Raw genomic sequence first — 24,666 nt, forward strand, 5'->3', positions numbered from 1 at the left:
TGTGATCTGTGGACCCGCGTGTAACCTCTGTAACCTCCACATCTCTTTTTTATAATTCCTAACACCTTCCCTAAACCAATGATAATGGAGGTCCTCCTCCCCTTCCATCTGACCCTAGTCTATCAGGTCTCCTCAGGAATGTCTGCATTGTCTTCCTCTGTGGGCTGGTAAGGTTGCCTCCCTCCTCAGGGGGAGGTGAACAAAGAGCCAGCCACTGAGTTCCTGTCAGAGACAGTCCCTGTTCCCATTAGTAGGGAACCCACTTGGACTCTGAGCTGCCATGGGCTACACTGTGCAGGGGTTCTAGGTTATCGCCATGCATCATCCTTGGTTGAAGTATCAGTCTCAGAAAAGAACTCTGTGCCCAGATTTTTTGGTTCTGTTGCTGTCCTTGTGTTGCTCCACATCCCTCCAGGTCTTGGTATCTCCATCTTCTTTCATAATATTCCCTTTATGCTACCCAACGTTTGGTTATGAGTCTCAGCATCTGCCTTAATACCCTAGTGGATTAGCTTTTCAGAGTCCCTCTGTGGGACTCCTGTCTTATTCCTTGTTTTCACCCTCTTCGATGTCTATCCCATTTGCTTTTCTGAATAAGGATTGAGCATCTTACCCAGGGTCCTCCTTCTTGGTTAGCTCCTTTAGGTATACTAAACTCTATGTCTAATATCCACTCATAAGTGAGTATATACAATGTGTGTCTTTCTGCTTCGGGGATACCTCACTCAGGATGATCTTTTCTAGATCTCACCATTTGCCTGAAATTTTCATAATTTCCCCTGTTTTTAATTGCTGAGTAATACTCCATTGTGTAAATGTACCACAATTTCTGTATCAATTCGTCCATTGAGGGACATCTGAGTTATTTCCAGATTCTGGCTATTACAAATAAAGCTGCTATGAACATGGTTGAGCAAATGTCCTTGTTGTGTACTTGAGCATCTTTTGGATATATGCCTAGGAGTGGTATAGCTAGATCTTGAGATAGCACTATTCCTAATTGTCTGAGAAAACACCAGATTGATTTCCAAAGTGGTATTACAAGTTTACATTCCCACCAAAAATGGAGGAGGGTTCCCCTTTCTCCACACCCTCTCCAGCATGTGTTGTCACTTGAGTTTTTGATTTTAGCCATTCTGATGGGTGTAAGGTAAAATCTCAGGGTTACTTTGATTTGCATTTTCCTGATGACTAAATATGTTGAGCATTTCTTTAAGTGTTTTTCTGCCATTTGGTATTCCTCTATGGAGAATTCTCTGTTTAGCTCTGTACCCCATTTTTTAAATTGGATTGCTTGATTTTTTTTCTGTTTAACTTCTTGAGTTCTTTATATATATATTGGATATCAGCCCTCTGTCAGATATAGGGTTGGTGAAGATCCTTTCTCAATCTGTAGGCTGTTGTTTTCTTCTGACAACAGTGTCCTTTGCTTTACAGAAGCTTTTCAGTTTCATGAGGTCCCATTTATTGATTGTTGCTCTTAGAGCCTGTGCTGTTGGTGTTCTGTTCAGGAAGTTGTCTCCTGTGCCAATGAATTCAAGGCTCTTTCCCAGTTTTTCTTCTTACAGGTTTAGTGTGTCTGGTTTTATGTTAAGGTCTTTGATCCACTTGGACTTCAGTTTTGTGCAGGGTGATAAGTATGGATCTACTTGCATTTTTCTACATGTAGATATCGAGATAGACCAGCACCATTTGTTGAAGATGCTATCTATTTCCCATTGTATGGTTTTGGCATCTTTGTAAAAAATCAGGTGTCCATAAGTGTGTGGGTTTATTTCTGGGTCTTCAATTCGATTCCTAAAAAATCAGGTGTCCATAAGTGTGTGGGTTTATTTCTGGGTCTTCAATTCGATTCCACTGTTCCACCCCCTGTTTCTATGCCTTTCTATGCCAGTACCATGCAGGTTTTATTACTGTTGCTCTACTGTACATCTTGAGATAAGGGATGGAGATATCTCCAGAAAATCTTTAATTGTAGAGGATTGTTTTAGCAATTCTAGGTTTCTTGTTATTCCATATGAAGTTGAGAATTTTTCTTTCCAGGTCTGTAAAGAATTGTGTTGGTAATTTGATGAGTATTGCACTGAATCTGTAGATTGCTTTTGTAAAGATGGCCATTTTTACTATGTTAATCCTGCCAAGTTGTGAGCGTGGGAGATCTTTCCATCTGCTGAAATCTTCTTCTAATTCTTTCTTCAGAGACTTGAAGTTTTTTTCATACAAGTCTTTGATGTGTTTCCTTAGAGATAAACCAAGGTACTTTATGTTCTTTGTGGCTATTGTGAAGAATGTTGTTTCCCTAGTTTCTGTTTCAGCCCATTTGTCTTTTGTATACAGGAGGGCTAATGATTTTTTTTTTTTTTTTAGTATCCACCCACTTTGCTGAAGGTGTTTATCAGCTGTAGGTTTTCCCTGGTAAAATTTTTGGGGTCACTCAGGTATAGTATGATATCATCTGCAAATAATGATACTTTGACTTCTTCCTTTCCAAATTGAATCCCCTGATCTTTCCCAGTTTTTCTTCTTAATTGTCTTACTGCTCTATAAGGACTTTAAGGACTATGTTGAAGAGGTACGGAGAGAGTGGGCAGCCTTGCCTTGTCCCTGATTTCAGTGGAAATGCTTTAAGTTTCTCTCCATTCAGTTTGATGTTGGCTATAGGTTTGCTGTATATTGCATTTACTATGTTTAGGCAAGTTCTTGGCTCCTTTCTTGGTCCTTTTTTGGGGGGGCGGGGTCTTCTCTTTTGGTTCTCCTCTCCTTCTCCTCCAACCCCTTATGTCCCAGTCCATTCTGTTTGCCATGTTTAGACTACCACTTTCTCTTCCTCAGCTTCATTTCTATTCTTTTATATCAGTTATTAAACAATTTTGTCACATTAGAAGAAAAAAAAGTCCAGCCTTTGAATATGTTTACTAAGAGAAGGAAATATAAAATAGGGCAAAAATTTAATGCTTCAACATAGCAATTATTCATGTCAATATGATTCAGTGTAATGATTTCATAAACATGATAAAGCAATGGTGCAAACACTGATGTTCATGTATTTTAAATATAACGATATAAATGAAAAAAGCAAACCAATTGTAACAAAATATAATGTTGATTATGTAATACTGGGAATGTGTGTAAAAATTTTCATCAATAAATTTCTATAAAAATGGTAAGAGGTTAAGTGAAGCTTATCTTGAAACAACTGTCTCTTGATCAAAGGACAAGTTGAAAAAAAAAAGTTTGGCAAGGACCTTTTAGAGAATCCCAAAGCAGAAGAGGTAGAATGCTCAGGACACCCAAAGTGTGTGAGGGTAGAGGCACAGTGAACTATCCCAGAAGCAGAAAGACAGACATGGTATATACTCACTTATAAGTGGATATTAGACACATAATATAGGATAAACATACTAAAATCTGTATACCTAATGAAGCTAAGCAAGAAGGAGGACTCTGGGTAAAATCCTAATTTAGAAAGACAAATGGAATAAACATTGGAAGTAGGTGAAAATAAGGTAGAAGACAGGAGCCTGCCACAGAGGGCCTCTGAAAGACTCTACCCAGCAGTGTATCAAAGCAGATGCTGAGACTCATAGCCAAACTTTGGGCAGAATACAGGGACTCTTATGAAAGAAGGGAGAGACCACCTGGAAGGGACAGGAGCTCCACAAGGAGACCAACAGAACCAAAAAATCTGGGTCCAGGGGCCTTTTCTGAGATGGATACTCCAACCAAGGACCATTCATGGATATAACCCAGAACCCCTTCACAGAGGTAGCCTGTGGCAGCTCAGTCTCCAAATAGACTCCCTAATAAGGGGAGCAGGGGCTGTCTCTGACATGAACTCAGTGGCTGGCTCTTTCATCACCTCCACCTGATGGGGGAGAAGCCTGACCAGGACACAGAGGAAGACTATGAAAGATATTCCTGGTGAGATCTGATAGGTGAGGGTTAGATGTAAGGAGAGGAGGTACTCCACTGTCAGTGGATTGGGGAAGGTGCATGGGAGGAGATGAGGAAGGGCGGGATTGGGAGTGAATGAGGGTGGGTCAATAGCTGGGATAAATAATTGCAATAAACAATTATATTTATAAATAATAATTTATAAATATTTATAATGACATTTATAAATAATAAAAATTCATTTTAAAAAATCAATAAAAATTATAGACTAAAAGCATTTGAAGAAAAAAAAAAGCACAGGTAGCATTTTTTAGACAGTAAAATAGTTCAGAGAGACAAACTCAAATTGTGTGAGACTAGCAGGCCCTATCCAACCAAGCCAGGAGGAAGAAAAAAAAATGTTTTAAGAAGAAAAAAGTAATAGCCACATTTTTTTTCAAGCAAAAGAGCAAGGGAGAATCAAAAGCCAGGGCGAGCATTGGGCAGCACTGCCATCTACCTGCTCAGAGAAACCTAGATTCAATGACTCCTAAAGGAAAATTGATTACTTTAGTTCTCTGGGCCACTGCCATAAAGGCAAGGGCTAAGAGAGTTAGACTGGAAAAATAGATAGACCACAGAATAATAGCTTATAGGTAGTAAGCGTGCCTAGGAAATTTTCAGAATACACACTTATAAAAAATAAGTGCACCAGGGAACTGCCATGGCCAGGCTGCCTTAGACCTGCCCTTAGAGCCAGAGAAATAGCAGCAGGAAGACTGGGACCTAAGAGACTGACCAGGCTAGCATGTCTTTGGATTGGCTGGTGCTGTACAGCCACATAGTTCCCCTGTGAGTTCTTCTGCCTTTTTCTGCCTTTTGCTTGCACTTTTGTCCTCTCTAGTCTTTTTTTTATATGTAGGCAAGGGCAGGTGACATTGTCATACCACCAGCGTTGCCCCATTTTCAATCCCTATATTCCTCATAGCACACCGCTCAGTCTGTAACAACTCAACTTAGTGCACACAATGTTGAGCAGCCTAGCACCGCAGCCTTTCATTCTCAAGGGGTCTTGTGCTCTTCCAGAAGTTTCATATATTTAAACCAAAGTGGTTGCCATCCACCTACATATTTAAAAACTTCTTTGTTTTCTTTTCTTTAATATAGGAACTTCATGAAAAGTGTGGGAGTCAGGATGTACTGAATTCCATATTCCCATGTCACAGTTGCTTACATTTTGCAAAACGAGAAAAAAAGTTAAAAAAAAAAAGAAACACAACTCTGCTTTGAGATGAGAGTTGCTTTGTTTGAACACTTTATAGATTTAAAAAAAAAAAAAAACAACAACCCAGTAAAACATAACGAATGGGTAGTGGGAGTGTGATACGATTCTCATTTTCTTTTGCAGTTTTGGAGCTTAGTATCCTTTTCCAGGCTGCAAAGTGTCATCTTTCATCCTGTTGGGCTGCTGCAGATTTATCTCTGGGACTTAAATTCTAAAATGCACAGGGGGGACAGAAGACATTTTTAGTTTCTCTACCATTAGGTGGCAGTGCTGTACAGTAAAACTGCATAAACTTCCTCCTCTACGCTTAAAAAAAAATTCCCAAAGAGAGCCTTTTTTCTTTTCTTTTCTTTTCTTTTTTTCTTTCATTTTGCTATTTTTTGTGTGCCATCCTGGAATTGAGGATAGGATAGAGTGCTTTCTGTACAGTCCTTTGCTTTTCAAACTGGAATTTTTCTTATGGGACTTTTTCCCCAACTCGTCCTGAGTTGGAAAACTGAAATATTTATATTAAGATTTATAACAGCAGCAACATTATTTATGAAATAGCAACAAAATATTTAATGAATTGGGGGTTATCACAACATGACGAAGCATATAGTGGGGTTGAGAACCACTGCTCTAAATGAATCTAAGGCAACACACAGACACCTGCACAGCCATGGTGATCCTAGCACCAAGGCAGCATGCAACAGAGACCCTTACCCATTCATAGCTTTCACTGTGCTATTCACAGTAGCCAACAAAATGGAATTTAACCTAGCTGTTCACCAACAGATGAGCAGCAATAAATATGTACACACACAAAATGTGAATAAAAGTGAAATTATGACACTTTCAAGAAAATGAATCAGGCTGGAGATAATAAATCATGTTAAGCAAAAAAAAATTTGGACACAGACTGACAAGTACCACATTATCTCTTCTATGTGGAATCTAGATTTAAATATAGTTATACACATGTTTATGTACAGCTATATATACACATGAAAATATACAGGGGTTTATGAAATTGGAGGAACAGGTGTAAAGGGTAGAAGGGGATGAGAAAGGGGAACACACACACATCTCATGAAAACAAAAAGTACTATTTGGAGAAAGAAGGAGGACCACCATGGGGGGGGGGGGGTGATGGGCAAGAGCTGTGTGAGAAGCAAATAAGAAACATCTAGGGCTGAAATCAATCAATTGAAAACAAATAAAACAATTCAAAGAATCAATAAAACCAAGATCTGGTTCTTTGAGAAAATCAACAAGATAGACAAACCCTTAGCCAAGCTAACGAAAAGGCAGAGAGACACCATCCAAATCAACAAAATCAGAAATGAAAAGGGGGACATAACTACAGACACTAATGAAATCCAAACAATCATTAGGACTTACTTCAAAAGTCTATATGCCACAAAATTTGAAAATCTAAAGGAAATGGACAATTTTCTTGATCGATTCGACTTACCAAAGCTGAATCAGGACCAGGTAAATCAAGTAAATAGTCCTATATCCCCCAAGGAAATGGAAGTGGTCATCAAAAGTCTCCCATCCAAAAAAAGCTCAGGACCAGATGGTTTCAATGCAGAATTCTACCAGACCTTCAAACAAGAGCTAACTCCAGTTCTCTTCAAACTATTCTACAAAATCAAAACAAAAGGAGCATTACCAAACTCATTCTATGAAGCCACGGTCACCTTCGTACCTAAACCTCACAAAGACCCAACAAAGAAAGAGAATTTCAGGCCAATCTCCCTTATGAACATTGATGCAAAAATACTCACTAAAATACTCACAAACCGAATACAAGAACACATCAAAGATATCATCCACTATGACCACGTAGGCTTCATCCCAGGTATGCAGGGAAGGTTCAATATACGGAAATCCATCAATGTTATCCACCATATTAACAAACTGAAAGAAAAAACCACATGATAATCTCCTTAGATGCTGAAAAAGCATTTGACAAAATCCAACATCCACTCATGTTTAAAGTATTGGAGAGATCAGGGATACAAGGCACATATCTAAACATAGTTAAGGCAATATACAGCAAACCTATAGCCAACATCACACTGAAGGGAGAGAAACTTAAATCAATCCCACTGAAATCAGGGATAAGACAAGGCTGCCCACTCTCTCCATATCTCTTCAACATAGTTCTGGAAGTCCTTGCTAGAGCGATAAGACAGTTGAAGGAGATCAAGGGGATACAAATTGGAAAGGAAGAAGTCAAATTATCACTATTTGCAGATGATATGATAGTATACCTGAGTGACTCCAAAAACTCTACCAAGGAACTCCTACAGCTGATAAACACCTTCAGCAAAGTGGCCAGATATAAAATTAACTAAAAAAAAAACAAAAAAAAACAAAAACAACAACAACAACAAAAAAAAAAAACAGTAGCCCTCCTGCATACAAAAGACAAAAAGGCTGAGAAAGAAATTAGGGAAAAAACACCCTTCACAATAGCCACAAATGACATAAAGTACCTTGGTGTAACCCTAACCAAGCAAGTCAAAGACCTGTATGAAAAAAAACTTCAAGTCTCTGAAGAAAGAAATAGAAGAAGATATCAGAAGATGGAAAGATCACCCAAGCTCATGGCTTGGCAGGATTAACATAGTAAAAATGGCCATCTTACCAAAAGCAATCTACAGATTCAATGCAATTCCCATCAAATTGCCAACACAATGCTTTACAGACCTGGAAAGAAAAATTCTCAACTTCATAACAAGAATAACAAGAAACCCAGAATTGCTAAAACAATCCTCTACAACAAAAGATCTTCTGGAGGTATCTCCATCCCTGATCTTAAGCTGTACTATAGAGCAACAGTAATAAAAAGTGCATAGTACTGGCATAGAAACAGAATGGTGGATCAATGGAACCGAACAGAGGACCCAGAAATAAACCCACACACTTATGGACAGACTGATCTTTGACAAAGATGCCAAAACCATACAATGGAGAAAAGATAGCATCTTCAACAAATGGTGCTGGTCTAACTGGATGTCTACATGTAGAAAAATGAAAATAGATTCATACTTATCACCCTGCACAAAACTGAAGTCCAAGTGGATCAAAGACCTCAACATAAAACCAGACACATTAAATCAGTTAGAAAAAAAAAGTGGGGAATACCCTTGAATTCATTGGCACAGGAGACAACTTCCTGAACAGAACTCCAACAGCACAGGCTCTAAGAGCAACAATCAATAAATGGGACCTCATGAAACTGAAAAGCTTCTGTAAAGCAAAGGACAGCATCATCAAAACAAAACGACTGCCTACAGATTGGGAAAGAATCTTCACCAACCCTTTATCTGACAGAGGGCTAATATCTAGTATATATAAAGAACTAAAGAAGCTGAAAAGCAGCAACCCAAGTAATCCAACTAAAAAATGGGGAACAGAGCTAAACAGAGAATTCTCTGTAGAGGAATATCAAATGGAAGAGAAACACTTAAAGAAATGCTCAATGTCATTGGCCATTAGGGAAATGCAAATCAAAACGACCCTGAGATTTCACCTTACACACATCAGAATGGCCAAGATGAAAAAACTCAAGTGACAACACATGCTGGAGAGGTTGTGGAGAAAGGGGAACCCTCCTCCACTGCTGGTGGGAATGTAAACTTGTACAACCACTGTGGAAATCAATCTGGCACTTTCTCAGACAACTAAGAATAGCATTTCCTCAAGATTCAGCCATACCAGTCCTAGGCATATATCCAAATGGGGCTCAAGTACACAATAAGGACATTCGTTCAACCATGTTTGTAGCAGCTTTATTTGTAATAGCCAGAAGCTAGAAACAGCCCATATGCCCCTCAACTGAAGAATGGATGCAGAAATTGTGGTACATCTACACAATGGGTTATTACTCTGCAATGAAAAATAAGGAAATCATGAAATTTGCAGGTAAATAGTGGGACCTGGAAAGGATCATCCTGAGTGATCTGTCCCAGTTGCAGAAAGACACACATGGTATATACTCACTTATATAGACATGTAATATAGGACAAACCTACTAAAATCTGTACATCTAAAGAAACTAATCAAGATAGAGGACCCTGACTAAAATGCTCAATCCCCATCCTGAAAGGCAAAGAGGATAGACATCAGAAGAAGAAGAAAACAGGAAAAAAGGTAGGAACCTTCCACAGAGGACCTCTGAAAGGCTCTGCCCTGCAGACTATCAAAGCAGATGCTGAGACTTATGGCCAACTATTGGGCAGAGTGCAGGGAATCTTATGTAAGAAGTGGGAAATAGTAAGATCTGGAGAGGACAGGAACCCCACAAGGAAAGCAACAGACCCAGAAATTTTGAACACAGGGGTCTTCCCAGAGACTCATACTCCAACCAAGTACCAGGTATGAAGATAACCTAGAACCCCTGCACAGATGTAGTCCATGGCAGCTTAGTGTCCAAGTGGGTTACATAGTAATGGGAAGAGGGACTGCCTCCAACATAATCTGATTGGCCTGCTCTTTGATCACCTCCCCCTGAGGGGAGAGCAGCCTTACCAGTCCACAGAAGATGACAATGCAGCCACTCCTGATGTGATCTGATAGACTAAGATCAGAAGGAAGGAGAGGAGGACCTCCCTTATCAGTGGACTTGGGGAGGGGCATGTGTGAAGAAGGGGGAGGAAGGGAGGGACCAGGAAGGTAGGAAGGAGGGCCTTATGGGAGGATACAAAGTGAATAAACTGTAACTAATAAAAATAAATAAATTTAAAAAAATAAAATCTAAAATTTAAGGTGAAGGATACCAGTGCAGTGAAGGATACCAGTATGGAGTAATTTAATTTTTTTTTAATTTTTACTTATTTTATGAGAAATTTGTATGATTACTGTATTTCCACCATTCCCCATTCTTCCATAGTTGCTTGTGACCCCTCTCAAATTCATGACCCTTTCCCCCTTTACTATGTTACACACATATGTATTCATTAGGGAGTGTTTGGTTACTTACCCTCAAGACACATGCCACTATTGCACCATGCTGGCCCTTGTTGTTGTACTTGGTAGGCTTTACATCTGGGTAGGGCTGCTGATTACTCTTCTCTCATGGCAGCTCTTTCTGATACTGTGAGAGCCAGCCCTATAGAGGAGGTTTTCAGGGCATGCAGCTCAATTCCACTAGGTCCTATGTCTGAAGTTTACATTTTCTTCAGCAATAGGAACTTACCTTCAGATCCTGGAAAACTACCAAGTGAAATGATAGTTTATATTGCTTTTTTTAGGGGGGGGGGGTGTCTCTTAGCCTCCTCAGATTCAAAACTCAACAGGAGGAGGAAAACAATCTTTTTGATATATTCAACACTACGTGTAACATTTCACTTTCGGAGGGAAATTATGAATGCAAACTCCTACTATGACAGAATATGCTTGTTGAGTTTTCTGTATTTAGAGTAATTGCAAGGTCAGCACAGAGGAAGATGGATGACTTCACTTTCATCACTTACTTCACTTTCTTGATCATGGGATTGTCCCTGCTAATTAAGTATGTACTAATGCTTTATTTTAAAATTCATATAGAAATAATTATTGGTAAAATTAACATGCTATTTAAAAATGCAACTTTGAAGCCAGTCAAGGAAGCAAGCAGGCTAACTGGAAATCTTCACATCTTCTGCTCCTCCAAATCCAATCCCCTAGGCTCATCCCCATCTCTTCAATAGAAAATCTGCTTCCCCTACCTCGTTCCCCACCTCCAGTGGATCTCACAAACCTTCCCCTCCAAATTTCCTTTATCCCATCCACTGCTTTTTCCCAGCCCCAGCAGGCACTCCCTGGGAACCCATAGGCCAATCTGACCAAGGAAGCAGAAGGCTGACTACAGACCTTCACCTTTCCTCCATTCTTCCCATTCCAACTCCCCAGTCTCATCCCCAGCTGTATAGCAGACCCTCTGCTGTGACCTCACGCCACACCTTGCCCTCGGGGAATGAACTGAGGAGATCCTGAAACACCCTGTTTACCTCCCTCTTGTGAAGTTCCTCTACTGATCCCAGCCCATGCTTATTCTTTTGTTTTTGTTTGTTTGTTTTGGTTTTTTGAGACAGGATTTCTCTGTGCAGCCTTGGATGTCCTAGACTTGCATTGTAGACCAGGCTGGTCTTGAACTCAGAGAGATCCAAGTGCCTCTGTCTCCTTGAGTGCTGGGATTAAAGGCTTGTGCCACCACAGCCTGGCCCCATGCCCATTCTCAAGTGTCAGGTTCCAATACCCAGAAGCACATTCTACATAAAAATCTCAGCGCTCACACCTATCAGGAACACAGAAGATTTTCTTACAGGAAACACACAGAGCGTACATTCTCCTAAAAACCACAAAGGAAACAGAAACCAGGGAACAAAACATCCACCCAACAAAGTCAAGACCAGAAAAAAGCATCTACATTTATGCTTTTACCAAACCCAGATAACTTGACACCAGGATAAAAACACAATCAATAACAGCCATGACATTATGTCTGCACCAGAGCCCAGCAACCTTACCACAGAAGGCCCTAGTATTCCAACACAGCTGAACCACACAGACATACAAAAACATCTTAAAACAGCCTTTATGAATATGATAGAGGTCCTCGGAGAAAATGAATAAATTCCTTTGTGAAATCCAGGAAAACACAAACACTGGAAGGAAACGTAAAAAAAAAATGTTCAAGATCTGAAGTAGAAATAGAATCAATAAATAAAACCAAGACTGAGAAAAATTTAGAAAGGAAAAATTTAGGAATTCAAACAGGAACTACAAAAGCAAGCTTTACCAACACAATACAAGAGATGGAAAAGAGACAGGTATTGAAGACACAGAAGAAATGTACACATTGGTCAAAAAATGTTAAATCTAAAAAACTCCTGGCACAAAACATCCAAGAAATCTGGGGCACTGTATGAAAAGACCAAGTATAAGATTAGGAATAGAGAAAAAAAGAGAACTCTAGGTCAAAGTCACAGAAAATGTTTTCAACAAAATCATAAAAGAAAATTTCCCTAACCTAAAGGAAGAGATGCCTATCAAAGTATAAGAAGTACACAGAACACCAAATAGACTGGACCGGAAAACAATGCCCCCTCAACACATAATAACCAAAACACTAAATGTACAGAAAAAAGAAAGTATATTAAAGGTTGCAAGGGGAAAAGGCCAACTCATATACAAAGGCAGACCTATTAGAATTATATTTAACTTCTCAGTGGAGACTCTGAAAACCAAAGGGGCCTGGACAGATGTGCTACAGACTCTAAGAGACCACAGATGGCAGGCCAGACTACTATACCTTCAATCAATCACCATAGGAGAAAATAAGATATTGCATGATAAAAACAAATTTAAACAATTTCTGTCTGGAAATGCAGCCCTAAAAAAAGAGCTAGAAAGAAAAAAAAAAATAACAACCTAAAGAAGTTAGCTGAATTCAGGAAAACACAGGAAAGAAATAATCCCAGACCAGCAAAATAAAAAAGGTGACACACGGGCATGCACGCAGGCATGCATGTATGCATGCAGGCAGGCACACCCTACCACCACCAATAACAAATAACAGAAATCAGAAATCACTGGTCATTATTATCTCTTTCAGCAATAGTGGTCCCAATTCTCCAATAAAAAGACACAGACTAACAAAGTGTATTTGAAAACAGGATCCATCCTTTTGCTGCATCCAAGAAACATACTTTAACATTCAAGAATAGCCATCACCTAAGGGTAAGGGTTGAAAATAGATATCCCAAGCAAATGAACCTAAGAAAGAAGATGTGTAGTCATTTTAAGACCTGACAAAATAAACTTCAAACCAACACTAATTAGATGAGATAGGATAAGATACTAAAGTCTCAAAGGAAAAATGCACCAAGAGGACACTGCAATTCTTAACATCTATGCCCCAAACACAACACAAAGGCACCAAAATCTGAAAACTACTACAGCTTAAATCACATATTGACCCTCACACACTGATAGTGGACGGCTTTAATACCTGACACTCACTAATAGACAGGGCATCCAGACAAAAACTAAACAGAGACACTGAAGCTAACAGATATTATAAACCAAATGGACCTAACAGATATTTACAGAACATTTTACCCAAATATAAAAGAATATACCTTCTTCTCAGAAGGCCATGAAACTTTCTCCAAAATGGACCACATACTTGGACACAAAACAAATCTCATCACATACAAGAAAACTGAAATAACATCCTGCATCCTATCTGGCAACCATGGATTAAAACTGTGTATCAACAACAATAGAAACAACAGAAAGCTTACAAACTCATGGAAACTGAACATCTCTCTACTGAATGAAAAATGGTATAAGACAAAAATAAGAAATTAAAGACTTTCAAGAATCCAATGAAAACGAATGCACAACATATCCAAAACTTATGGAACACAATGAGGGCAGTTTAAAAAGGTAAGTTCATAGCACTACATGACTACATATATATATAAAATTGGAGCCAAAAGAGGTGACTCTGGCCTGTGATCCCAGCACTCAGGGAGGCAGAGGCAGGCAGATCTCTGTGAGTTCGAGGCCAGCCTGGTCTATAAAGCGAGTCCAGGATAGCTAAGACTACACAGAGAAGCCCTGTCTCAGAAAAAAAGAAAAAGAAAAAAAACTGGAGAAATCTCATAATAGCAACCTAACAGCACATCTGAAAGGTCTAGAGAAAAAGAAGTCATACCCAAGAGGAGTAGAGGGCAGGAAATAATCCAACTCAGGGCTTAAATCAGTAAAACAGAAATTAAAGAAAACTATACAAAGAATCAGTGAAAGAGTTGATTCTCTGAAAAATCAATAAGACCTACAAACTCTTATTATGCAAATTAACTAAAATGTGGAAGAAGAATATCCAATTTAACAAAATTAGAACTGAAAAGGGGACAGAAAAACAGATACCAAAGAAATCCAGAGAATCATAAGGACATACTTTAAATACCTGTCCTCCACCAAACTGGAAACTCTAAAAGAAATGAATAATTTTATCATTACACACCACTTACCAAATTTAAATCAAGATCAGATTAGCAACCAAAACAGACCCCTAGTGAAAGAGAAACAGTCATTAAAAGTCTCTCAACCAAAAAAAGGGGACATTGCCCATTAATTTTACAAGGCCATGATTACCCAGATAACCAAACCACATAAAGACTCAACAAAGAAAAAGAATTGCAAAGCAATTTCCCTTATAACCACACATGCTAACCTACTCAATAAAACACTTGCAAGCTGAATCCAAGAAAACATCACAAATATCATCCACCTAGAGATAAAGGGATGGTTCAACTTACATATATCAATAAATGTATTCCACCATATAAACAAACTGAAAGAAAATAAAACATTGATCATAATATTAGATTCAGAAAAGGCCGTTGCCAAAATGTAACTCACCTGGAGAGATTATGGATTACAAGGGCCATACCTAAACATAACAGAGGCAGTTTACAGCAAGCTAATAGCCAACATCAAATTAAATGGAGAGAAATTTGAAGCAATTCCACTAAAATGAGGAACAAGATAAAGCTCTCCACTCTCTCCATACTGATTCAATATACTACTTGAAGTCTTAGCTAAAGCAATAAGACAACTGAAGGTCAAGGGGATATAAATTGGAAAGGAAAAGTCAAAGTATCTTTATTTGCAGGTGATATAATAGCATACATAAGTAACCTTAAAAATTCTACCAGGGAACTTCTACAGCTGATAAACATTTTGAGCAAAGTGGCTGGATACAAAATTAACTCAAAAAATCAGTAGCCCTCCTGTTTATAAGTGATAAGTGGACTGAGAATGAAATCAGGGTAACAATACCTTTCACAATAGCCTCAAATAATATAAAATATCTTGGGGTATCCCTAACCAATTAAGTGGAAGACCTGTATTAGAAAAACTTTAAGTCACTGAAGAAAACTGAAGATATCAGAAGATAGAAAGATCGCTAAAGCTCATGGATCGATAGGATTAATAGTAAAAAATGGAGATCCCACCAAAAGCAAACTATAGATTCTGGACAATTTCCATCAAAATTGCAACACAACTCTTCACAGATCTTGAAAAGACAATTTTCAGCTTTTTATAGAAACAAATGAAATCCAGGATAGCTAAAACAATCCTGAACAATAATGCTTAAGGTCTCACCATCCCTAATTTCAGGTTGGACTACAGAGCTATTGTAATAAAAACAGCATGATATTGGCACAAAAACAGACATGTTGGTCAAAAGAATTGAACTGAACACTCAGATATAAATCCACATACCTACAGACATCACATTTTTTATAAAGAAGCCAGAAATACACACTGGAAAAAATACATCATCCTCAATAAATGGTGCTAGTGAAACTAGGTTGCTGAATGTAGAAGAATCCAGATAGATTGATATCCATCACTCTGCACAATACTCAACTTCAAATGGATCAAAGACCTCAATGTAAAACCAGATATACTGAATCTGCTGGAAGAAAAAGTAGTGAATAGCCTTGACTACATTAGCATAGGCACTAAGATCAATTATTAAGAAATGAGACCTCGGTTGAATGTCAGTGTCAGAAAAGACCCTGTGCCCAGATATATTTGGTCCTTGTGTAGCTCCTATCCTTTCCGTATCAGACTAACTCCCCTTCTTTCTTATGATTCCCTGTACTCTGCCAAAGGTTTGGGACCATGTATGGATATAACCTAGAACCTCCGCTCAGATGTAGCCTGTGGTAGCTCAGTAGCCAATTGGTTTCCCAAAGTGAGGGGAACAAGGACTATTTCTAACAGGAACTCAATGACTGGCTCTTTGACCTCCCCACCCCCGAAGGGAGGAGCAGTCCTGTTAGGCCACAGAGGAGGGCTTTGCAGCCAGTCCTGAAGATACCTGATAAAACAGGGTCAGATGAATGGGGAGGAGGTCCCCCCTATCAGTGGACTTGGAAAGGGGCACGGTGGAGATGAGGGAGGGAGAGAGGGACTGGGAGGGAATGAGGGATCGGGACACAGCTGGGATACAGAGTTAATAAAATGTAACTGATAAGAAAAAAATAAAATTAAAAAAAAAAGAAATGGGACCTCATGAAACTGAGAAGCTTCTTCAAGGCAAAACATCATTTGATCATAAAGACATCCCACAGAACAGGAAAGTATTTTTACCAACTACACATCTAATAGAGAGTTAATATCCAAAATATATTATGAATTTAGGAAATTCAATATCACAAAAAAACAAATAACCCAATTAAAAATAGGGTATACATCTAAATAGAGAATTCTCAATAGAGGAATTGCAAATGGCTGAGAAACACTGAAATAAATGTTTAATACCCTTAGTCACCAAGAAAATGCAAATCAAAACTACTCTGAGATTTCATCTTACACATGTCAGAATGTATAAGATCAACAACATGAGACAGCTCATGGTGGCAAAGATATGAAATAAGAGGAACATTCATTCATTGCTGGTGGAAGTGCAAACTTGTATAGCCACTATAGAAATCATTGTGGCAGTTCCTCAGAAAGCTGAGAATTGATCTACTTTAGGATTCAGCTATACCATTCTTGGGCATATGCCCAAAGGGTATTTCACCCTACCACAGAGACATTTGCTCAGCCATTTTCATTACTGCTTTATTTATGATAGCCAGAAATAGGAAACAACCTAAATGTCCATCAACAGAATGAATAAAGAAAATGTGGTATAGTACATTTACACAAAGGACTACTACTCAGCCATAAAATTGCAGGCAAAAAGATGGAAGTAGAAAAAAAAATCATCCTGACTGAGGTAACACAAATACTCAGAAAGATGAGTATGGCACATATTCATTTATATGTGGATATTTGCTGTGAAGTCAATGAGAAGCAAGTTACAATCCATAGAACTACAGAAGGTAGGTATAGAGTAAAAGACTAGAGGGAACAATAGATCTTGCTAGAAAATAGAAATAGAATAGGTAAGGGTTAGGACTAGAATGGGAGGATCAAGTGGGGAAGAGGAGGGGAGTACCTGGTGTGGAAGGAAATACAGAGAGAGACAGCTACAATTATAGAGCATTTGAAGGGGAAGTATCATAATGTAATAAAATAGAAACTTACTAAAATATATACATTTATGAGAGCAATCTAAATAAAACTCCCAAATAATGGGAGAGACAGATTCCCAACTAAATATCTCTTGTCAATAAGTGAAGCTTCCAGTACTGGGATTGGGTTACATTAAATTGAGTTGTTGGCCAAAGGGGTCTCATGGGAATTCCCAAACAATCCAGGCTGCTGACAAGACTATACATTGGCTCTCTACAAACTGACAGCAAGGCCCCATTACTGAAGACAACACCTACACAACTCACTGAACTTGGGTAACTAGAGATGATTCCTACATAGAGCCTTCACCCCTACGTTCCAGTGTCTTTAGACAAGAATGTATTTTACATACTTTCAAAAGAGAAGCATAAAAACCAAGGAGCAACAAACTCTTTATCTACAACGGTGTCCTGCCTGCAAGATATGGTAGTGCAATAGAGTCACAAAGCTTGTGCAAATAACCAACCAATAACCAATGACTTAAGGACCACTCAATGAGATGGAACCCATACCAATACTGCTTGGATGACCAAGAATCTGAGACAAGGTGGCCCAGGGACCTAGGGTAAAATCAAATACCACTATTCATAGCAATAAAATGACTAAGAGCCAGAGGGGATAGAGGACAGCAAGATAAGAAGGCTTCTAAGTCAACATGAGCAAAGCTCATACAAACTCGTGGGGACTTGAAGCAGCATGCACAGGTCTGCACAAGGTTCTCTGTAGTATATATTATGGCTTCCAGTCTAGCATTTTATGGGACTCCTGAGTTGGTGAATGAGTAGACCTCTGACTCTTGTGCCTTGTCTTGAACTCTTTTTTTCTGTTGGTTCTTTTTGTCCAACTTCAATGTGATATTTAAAAAAAAATGAATAATTGAATGAAAACCTAGCCCCTAAGGTAAAATTAACAACCAATGTGGAAGAGAGAAAATAGTTTTTTTTTTTTTTTTTTTTTTTCCCCCAATGGAATGACAATGTGTTTATCAACCACTCTACAGCAAATTTCATGTTCAGGGCTAGTTGACTTGGACTCCACAAATGGTTACAGTTTGGTGTGTCCTTACTCTTTTGGGGTGTTGTTTTACTTTGTTTTCTTGGTTTGGGGGCTTTTGTTGTTCAGTTGTTTTTTTTTTTTTTTTTTTTTTTTCACTGAGCAAGAACTTATAGTTGGGTGGATTGGGGAGGTTGGAAAGGTGTGAAACGACTTGGAGGAGGGGAAGAATATGATCAAAATATATTTAAATTTTAAAATGTTTTGAATAATAAAAAAATACAACTGAAGTTTCCTGGCTCTGGTCCTTGGTCTACTTCCTAAATGATATTAGAGTTTCCTCTTCTGATGAGGGAATGTCAGAGCAGCAATAAATACTCATTAAAGGAAAAGTCATGATCAACAGAACAGAATCTCTGGCCTGGACAGACTAACATTGTAGCTGAGCAAGTCAATCAGCTGGCCAAGGGCCCAGAAAGGAGGGACTACTGCAAGGAAGGCAATCTCACTGTAAAGTCATTCTAAAAACATACAGAGGGATGGGCAGGGTGGTGTATACCTTTAATCCCAGGACTCAAAATGCAGGTGAGTTCAAGTCCAGCCTCGTTTACCCAGTGTGTTCCAGTACAGCCAGAACCACATAGTGAAACAGTCTCAAAAACAAAAACAAAAAGACACAAGATGTACTACTTTTCTGTTACTTAGATACTATACTTTTTGTTCCAACTCTCCCCCCCACCCCACCCCTTTAGTACCTACAAGTGGCCAGGAGGTCCTTTTTCTGTCTCTTTTTTAGATGTCTGCCAAATGCTTTTTCTGAAACTTTAGGAAGCCTTCCCCTCTCTCTTGTCACCATGTGCCTGCTTATCTGCCATGTGTCTGACCTCCATTTTGCTTAAATCAAGTAGCATGGCCTCCTCTTCACCCTTTTTTTTCCTTCAGGCAGCTTCTAAGATCTACTCCTCACCTACCTTTCCCAAATCTGTCTAACATGTTATGCATTTTAGTATTTGTTTACATTGAGATAGGATCTCAGTATGTAACCCTGGCTGACCTGGATCTCACACCACTATGTAGTCCTGAAGCAGCTGCCTGATAAAAGATGTAATGGCCTTTTGAAGACATGGTTACAGTGACAATTAGGTGGCAGCAACCCAGAGTATAGGGGCAGGATTCTCCAGAACATACCATATGCTTTGAATCAGCATCCAATATATGGTAGTTTGTCCCATAGCCAGGATCCATTGTCCAGGAATCAAGGGATGGAAAAAAGAATAGTTCTACCCGTAGTGACCTACTAGAAAAAAAAAATTCTGCTTCCTGTCCCCATCATGACCTTAAGTTCTGCTGGACTGAAGATTTTTGTTGGAGGGGACAACAATGACACATGTTCCTGCCAGGAGCAACAACAAGCATTCCATTGAACTGGAAGCTCAGACTTCCCCCTGCAACTGGGAAATTGAATGGCTTCTCCACAATGGAGGTAAGAAAGATTATGTCTGGAGTGTGGAAGACCCTTTATCGTGTCTCTTGGTGCTACCGCGTCCTGTCATTAAACTCAATGAGGAATTAAAGCAACCTAATCCAGGCAGGATGACAAAGGGCAGAGACCCTTCAGGCATGAAGATACAGGCACTCCTAAAGGAAAAGAGCCAGGACCTACTGAGGGTGGACACACAGAGTTGTTAGTAGAGGAAGGTAGTTGTAAATACCAGCTAAGGCCATGACTAGTTGCAGAAACTAGGATTAAAATTGGCACAAATGTTTCTGCTATATTTTTTAAGAATATGTTTGTGAAAATATTTGTGTTTTCTTTCATTGATTTCTTTATCATGTAATGGAACATTAAGAGAATATAGGACAGGCATGGTTGGTTGTCTTTACAATGTGTTTCTGTCAGTATTGTTTCCATGTATTGACCAATGACTTTCTTTGGTGTGAGAAACACACAGACCCTTCCCCCAATTAAAAACACATGTGTGCCCTCTCACTGCAGACCTGAATTCTTTTGTCTCACGTCATCCAGAGATGATGCTGAGGTGAGTCAACACATCTTTGCTTTTAAATGGAAAGACCCAGAGGGAGCTTACAGCAGACAGCTTACCTGGACCAGGTTGCCCCAAGATTTAAAGACACTAAATGCAGACTTTCTGCCATTGTGTCAGAGCTTTCCTGGGAAAATAGTCATAAAATAGCCACTGAGGGGTGGCTGCAAGAGCTACAGTGCTTGGGCTACAAAAAGATTGGCTAAGAAAGCCCAATTTCTTGAAGGCCACCTATCTCGCTACCAGCTGAAGGGAGAAAAAAGGAAGCTGTCTCAGAGTAGGGATTGCTGCCATCCTCCAGATCCCACCTCCAAAGATTAAGTGATGGGTTTAAGAATTCCTAGTTGCAGCTGGATGTCGCTGCCTCCCAATACCAGAGTGTGAGGAAATAACCAGGCTGCTATATATAGGCACAAGACAGGGAGGTGGAGTCACTAAGCCCATAGTCTGGCATGAGACTAAGTGAAAGGAATTTGAGGCATTAAAAATAGCTCTGACATCAGCTCCAGCCCTAAAACTTCTAGGTATCTCAAAAGCTTTCATCTGTTTGTTAATGAAACAAAAGATAAGAGGAGTTTTAACATAAACTTTGGGGCCATGGAAATATCCTATGACATATCTGTCCAAACAATTAGATCCTATAACCACAGGATGGCCTAAGAGCTGTGGCAGCTACTACTAGTGGCTCTGAAAAAACAAACAAGTTAATTCTGGGTCAAGATCTTATACTCATAATACCTCATGACATCCTCCTTGGAGCACCAGAAGACTGGCTGTCTAATTCTTGTGTGACCCAGTACCAGGCCCTACTCCCAGCCTACCCTGGTGTCTAGTTTGAGAAACCCATCACCAAAAACTTGCTACCCTCTTACTCAATGACAACCTCCAAGTGCTCGAACATAACTGTGCTGAGATGAAAGGTGAAACAAGGTATGTGGGAGCTGCTAAAATCCAAATAATCTGGACCTAAGGAAGGTACTTAATTAAGCCCAAAGAGAACTGACTGATCTGACCTGGGCTCTCAGATGGGGAAAAGGAATGTCCATCACCATATACACAGACTGTCACTATGCTTTTACTAGTGTGCATGCCCACATGATGTATAGAAAAAGAGGGCTTCCCATTGCTGGAAAAAGAACATTAGAAAATCTTGGGCCTCCTACAGACTATTTGGCTTCCTTCCTCCACTGCTGAGTCACCAATCTGGCTGCCCAACAAAGTATTGATATTCTGATGACATACCATGACCTGGTGTTCCCTGAGACTTCATGATAAAGAAGAAATGGACAGCTCATACCCACAGGTTGACAAAGGACACCAGAGGGAAATATCATCCTTCCAAAGACAACTGGCAGGACTGTTGGTAACTAACATTTACCAGGTTACTCATCTGAGATCCACATGACCAGACTCAGGTATGGTATACATAAACTAGACAGCCTAAAGTGGAATGTCTCAGCTAGATGCCAAGTTTGTGCTCAAGTGAATCTAATACAGAAAGCCCTTACACAGGAAGGGATCAGAACAAGAGACCAACACCCTGGCAAACTCTGGGAAAATTGCCTTCACCATGATCCAACCTGCAGGGGGAGAATAAAGGTATTAGTTTTTGTAGATACCTTTTCTGGGTGGAAAAGTGTTCCCCACCCACACTGAAATTGCTGAAATAGTAGCTAAAAAGTATCTCCAGGAACTGGTTCCCCAGTTTTGCCTCTCCCTAGCAACAGGGTCCAACAGCAGCCTGGCTTTCATAACCAAAACCTTTCAATTAATAGCTAAAGCTTTAGACATAGATTGAAACCTTCATTGTGCATACAAAGTTCTATCCACGTAAAAAAGAATAAAGAATATGTTAAAAAGACACAAATACTCTTAACAAAAGTTTTACTAGAGTCCAGAGAAGGATGGATAGATCTCCTTCCTTTGCTTAGCTTCAGCTTATTGTACCTGATATAGGGAGAGATCTACCCCCATGAGATTATATTTGGAAGACCTCCCCATTGCTTCCCAGGCTCAGAAACCAGCAGTTGAAAGAACATTCTAGCCATTCCTTTCTCAAGTCACTACAGGCCCTCCAGTTCTCCATATAGGCTATTCATTAAACTATCTGAGAGATCCAGCTGACCTATGAGCCCACCACCAATTTCCCCTTGGTTGAGCCCAGTGATAATGTCTGGGTCAAGCAAACAGCCAAAGGGCCGCTGGAACTAACCTGGAAAGGACCCTACAAGGTGATTCTCTCCACTCGTATGGCAAAGAAGGTAGCTGGCATTACACCATAGATCTATCACACCCAGGTCAAGAAAGTGGAAGCCACAGATGCTGCTGACAAATGGACCCATTTAAATTAAGGTTCCATTCGACCCTTCCACTCCCTGCCCCTCCTCCTGAGTCTCGTGTTTTGCACAATGGGTATGAATACAGGGCCATGGTTCAACCCCACTGCCCTCCACAGGTCTAGAATGGAAACTGAGGAAGACAAATACAGGGAAGGTATTAGCTAGTGTGACTACAAACCATGATCCCATATTCCTTATTGACCTTTACTTACTGACATCCACTATAACTTTCTGGTTGTATGCAGAAAAAAATGGGAGAAGTTATCTTTTGAGATAGGAAAACAAAATTTACCATTCTATGAATACCCAAAATCTGAGCCCCACTTATACAAGAAAAAAGATAGGAAAATCTATCTTTTGAGATAGGAATACAAAGTTTACACTTCTATGCCTATTTTGTGCATGCCTTGCATCTGAGTCCCCTAGTTGCCAGAATCAAGTGAGTTCCCATTTCTAAAATTTGGGTATAAAAATCTAAAAAATTCCCTTTAAAATATTCTGGCCTTTAGAAAACAGGAAAAACCTGGAGAATCAGACTCTATGCCACAGGAAGAAACCCTGGGGATAGAGTTAATCATTCCCCACCAAAAATCAACCAGGATTGCTGGTTATGCTTAGACACCCAGCACTCACACAGGGATAGGACTGTCAGCCCATTGACTGACAAAACTCACTATACCTGTGGGCAGCACAAATTATTATTGGAGGACATATAAGGGGCTAAAACTTGTCTATTACCTAAAACCTTTAGTCTAGGCACTTCCCCTTATTCTGATTCCTGCTATTCTGCCTTGTGGGTTAACTCATCTGGATAACAGCAATATTACCAACCACCTGAGACTACCTGGTGGACATATATCAATGGTATGAGTAAATGTCCCTCTTCTGATGCTTCCCAAACTAAGTAGACCGGTTGAATCTGGACCTAGAGTTATTAAAATAACGTTAGATTTCCTTGCAGAAATGGCCCTACAAAATGGGAGAGGCATAGACCTACTTTTCATGAGATAAAGGGAATTGTCTACGGCTCTGTGAGAAACATGTTGTTTCAATCCTAATCAGTCCTCTCAGAGAAAATAGCTGTGTGCTTCCATTGTCTTAGTAACAGCTCTTCTTTTCATCTCTCCTGAATGACTCAGCCTAGGCAGGCACATGGTGCTTGGCAACAGGGAACAGGTAATAGCCTACCTTCCATTGTTGTTCTGTTCCAAGAGGCTGCAACAAAGACATAGAAATCGTTGCCAGGGAAACTAAAGTTGAATTTATCAAATCCATGAGGGAGAAAATTTCAAGTATGATACAAAATGAATGGTAGATCTATTTTGATATGGCCACAATCAAGGACTGAGACTCTTATGTGTTCACTTGAAGGGCTTTTGTTGTGTTTACAAAAATTATTCTTCTTGTACAGATAACCACAGGACATAATGAATGATCAGAGAAAAAAAGACACAGGAAAAGTAGAGAAGCCAGACAGTAAATGGGAGAAATATAGTTTTTAAAAACCATGCATTTCACCAGGTGGTGGTGGTGGTGGTGGTAGTGGCGGCACACGCCTTTAATCCCAATGCTTGGGAGGAAGAGGGTGGCGGATCTCTGTGATTTGGAGGCTAGCTTGGTCTACAAAGCAAGTTCTGGATAGTCAGGCTATCCAGGGCCCTTATCTTGAGGGAATAAAGGCAGATAAGAATAGAAAACACTTGATATCCTCTGAATGTATGCACAGACACACTCCACATACAGAAATGTATACACCACACATGCACACAAAGAGTAAAAAAGTAAAAAGTGGGCTGAGGATCTAGTTTAATGGGAGAGCACTGTACAAGGCACTGGGTTCAATCCTAAATTAAAAAAAAAAGTTGCGCCTTTAATCCCAGCATTTAAGAGGCAGAGGCAGGAGGATCTTTGTAAGTCTAAAGCCAGCCTTGTCTATAGAGTGAGTCCAGGACAGCCAGAACAGTTACACAGAGAAACCATGTCTCAATGATCCCCTCTCCTCAAAAAACATCTCAGCATGGTATAGACACAAAGACTAATGCAACATTTT

At 39.6% G+C, this 24,666-nt stretch overlaps 1 protein-coding gene across 2 annotated transcripts in view; it reads right to left on the bottom strand.

Moving 5' to 3' along the window:
- Vcf2 (VCP nuclear cofactor family member 2) overlaps positions 1–24,666 on the bottom strand; it is a 152,808-nt gene that overhangs the window by 94,648 nt on the left and 33,494 nt on the right. Inside the window, exon 1 of one of the 2 annotated variants that reach the window (XM_060375232.1) lies at positions 6,615–6,748. The exons of the other annotated variant lie outside the window; for it this stretch is intronic. The gene's annotated coding sequence lies outside the window, so the exon portion shown is untranslated. Of the gene's footprint in view, positions 1–6,614; positions 6,749–24,666 lie in introns of those variants that run through there. 2 annotated transcript variants of the gene reach the window in all.

This window comes from Meriones unguiculatus, chromosome X, assembly GCF_030254825.1.
Source record: "Meriones unguiculatus strain TT.TT164.6M chromosome X, Bangor_MerUng_6.1, whole genome shotgun sequence".
In the NCBI taxonomy this organism is placed as follows: Eukaryota; Metazoa; Chordata; class Mammalia; order Rodentia; family Muridae; genus Meriones; species Meriones unguiculatus.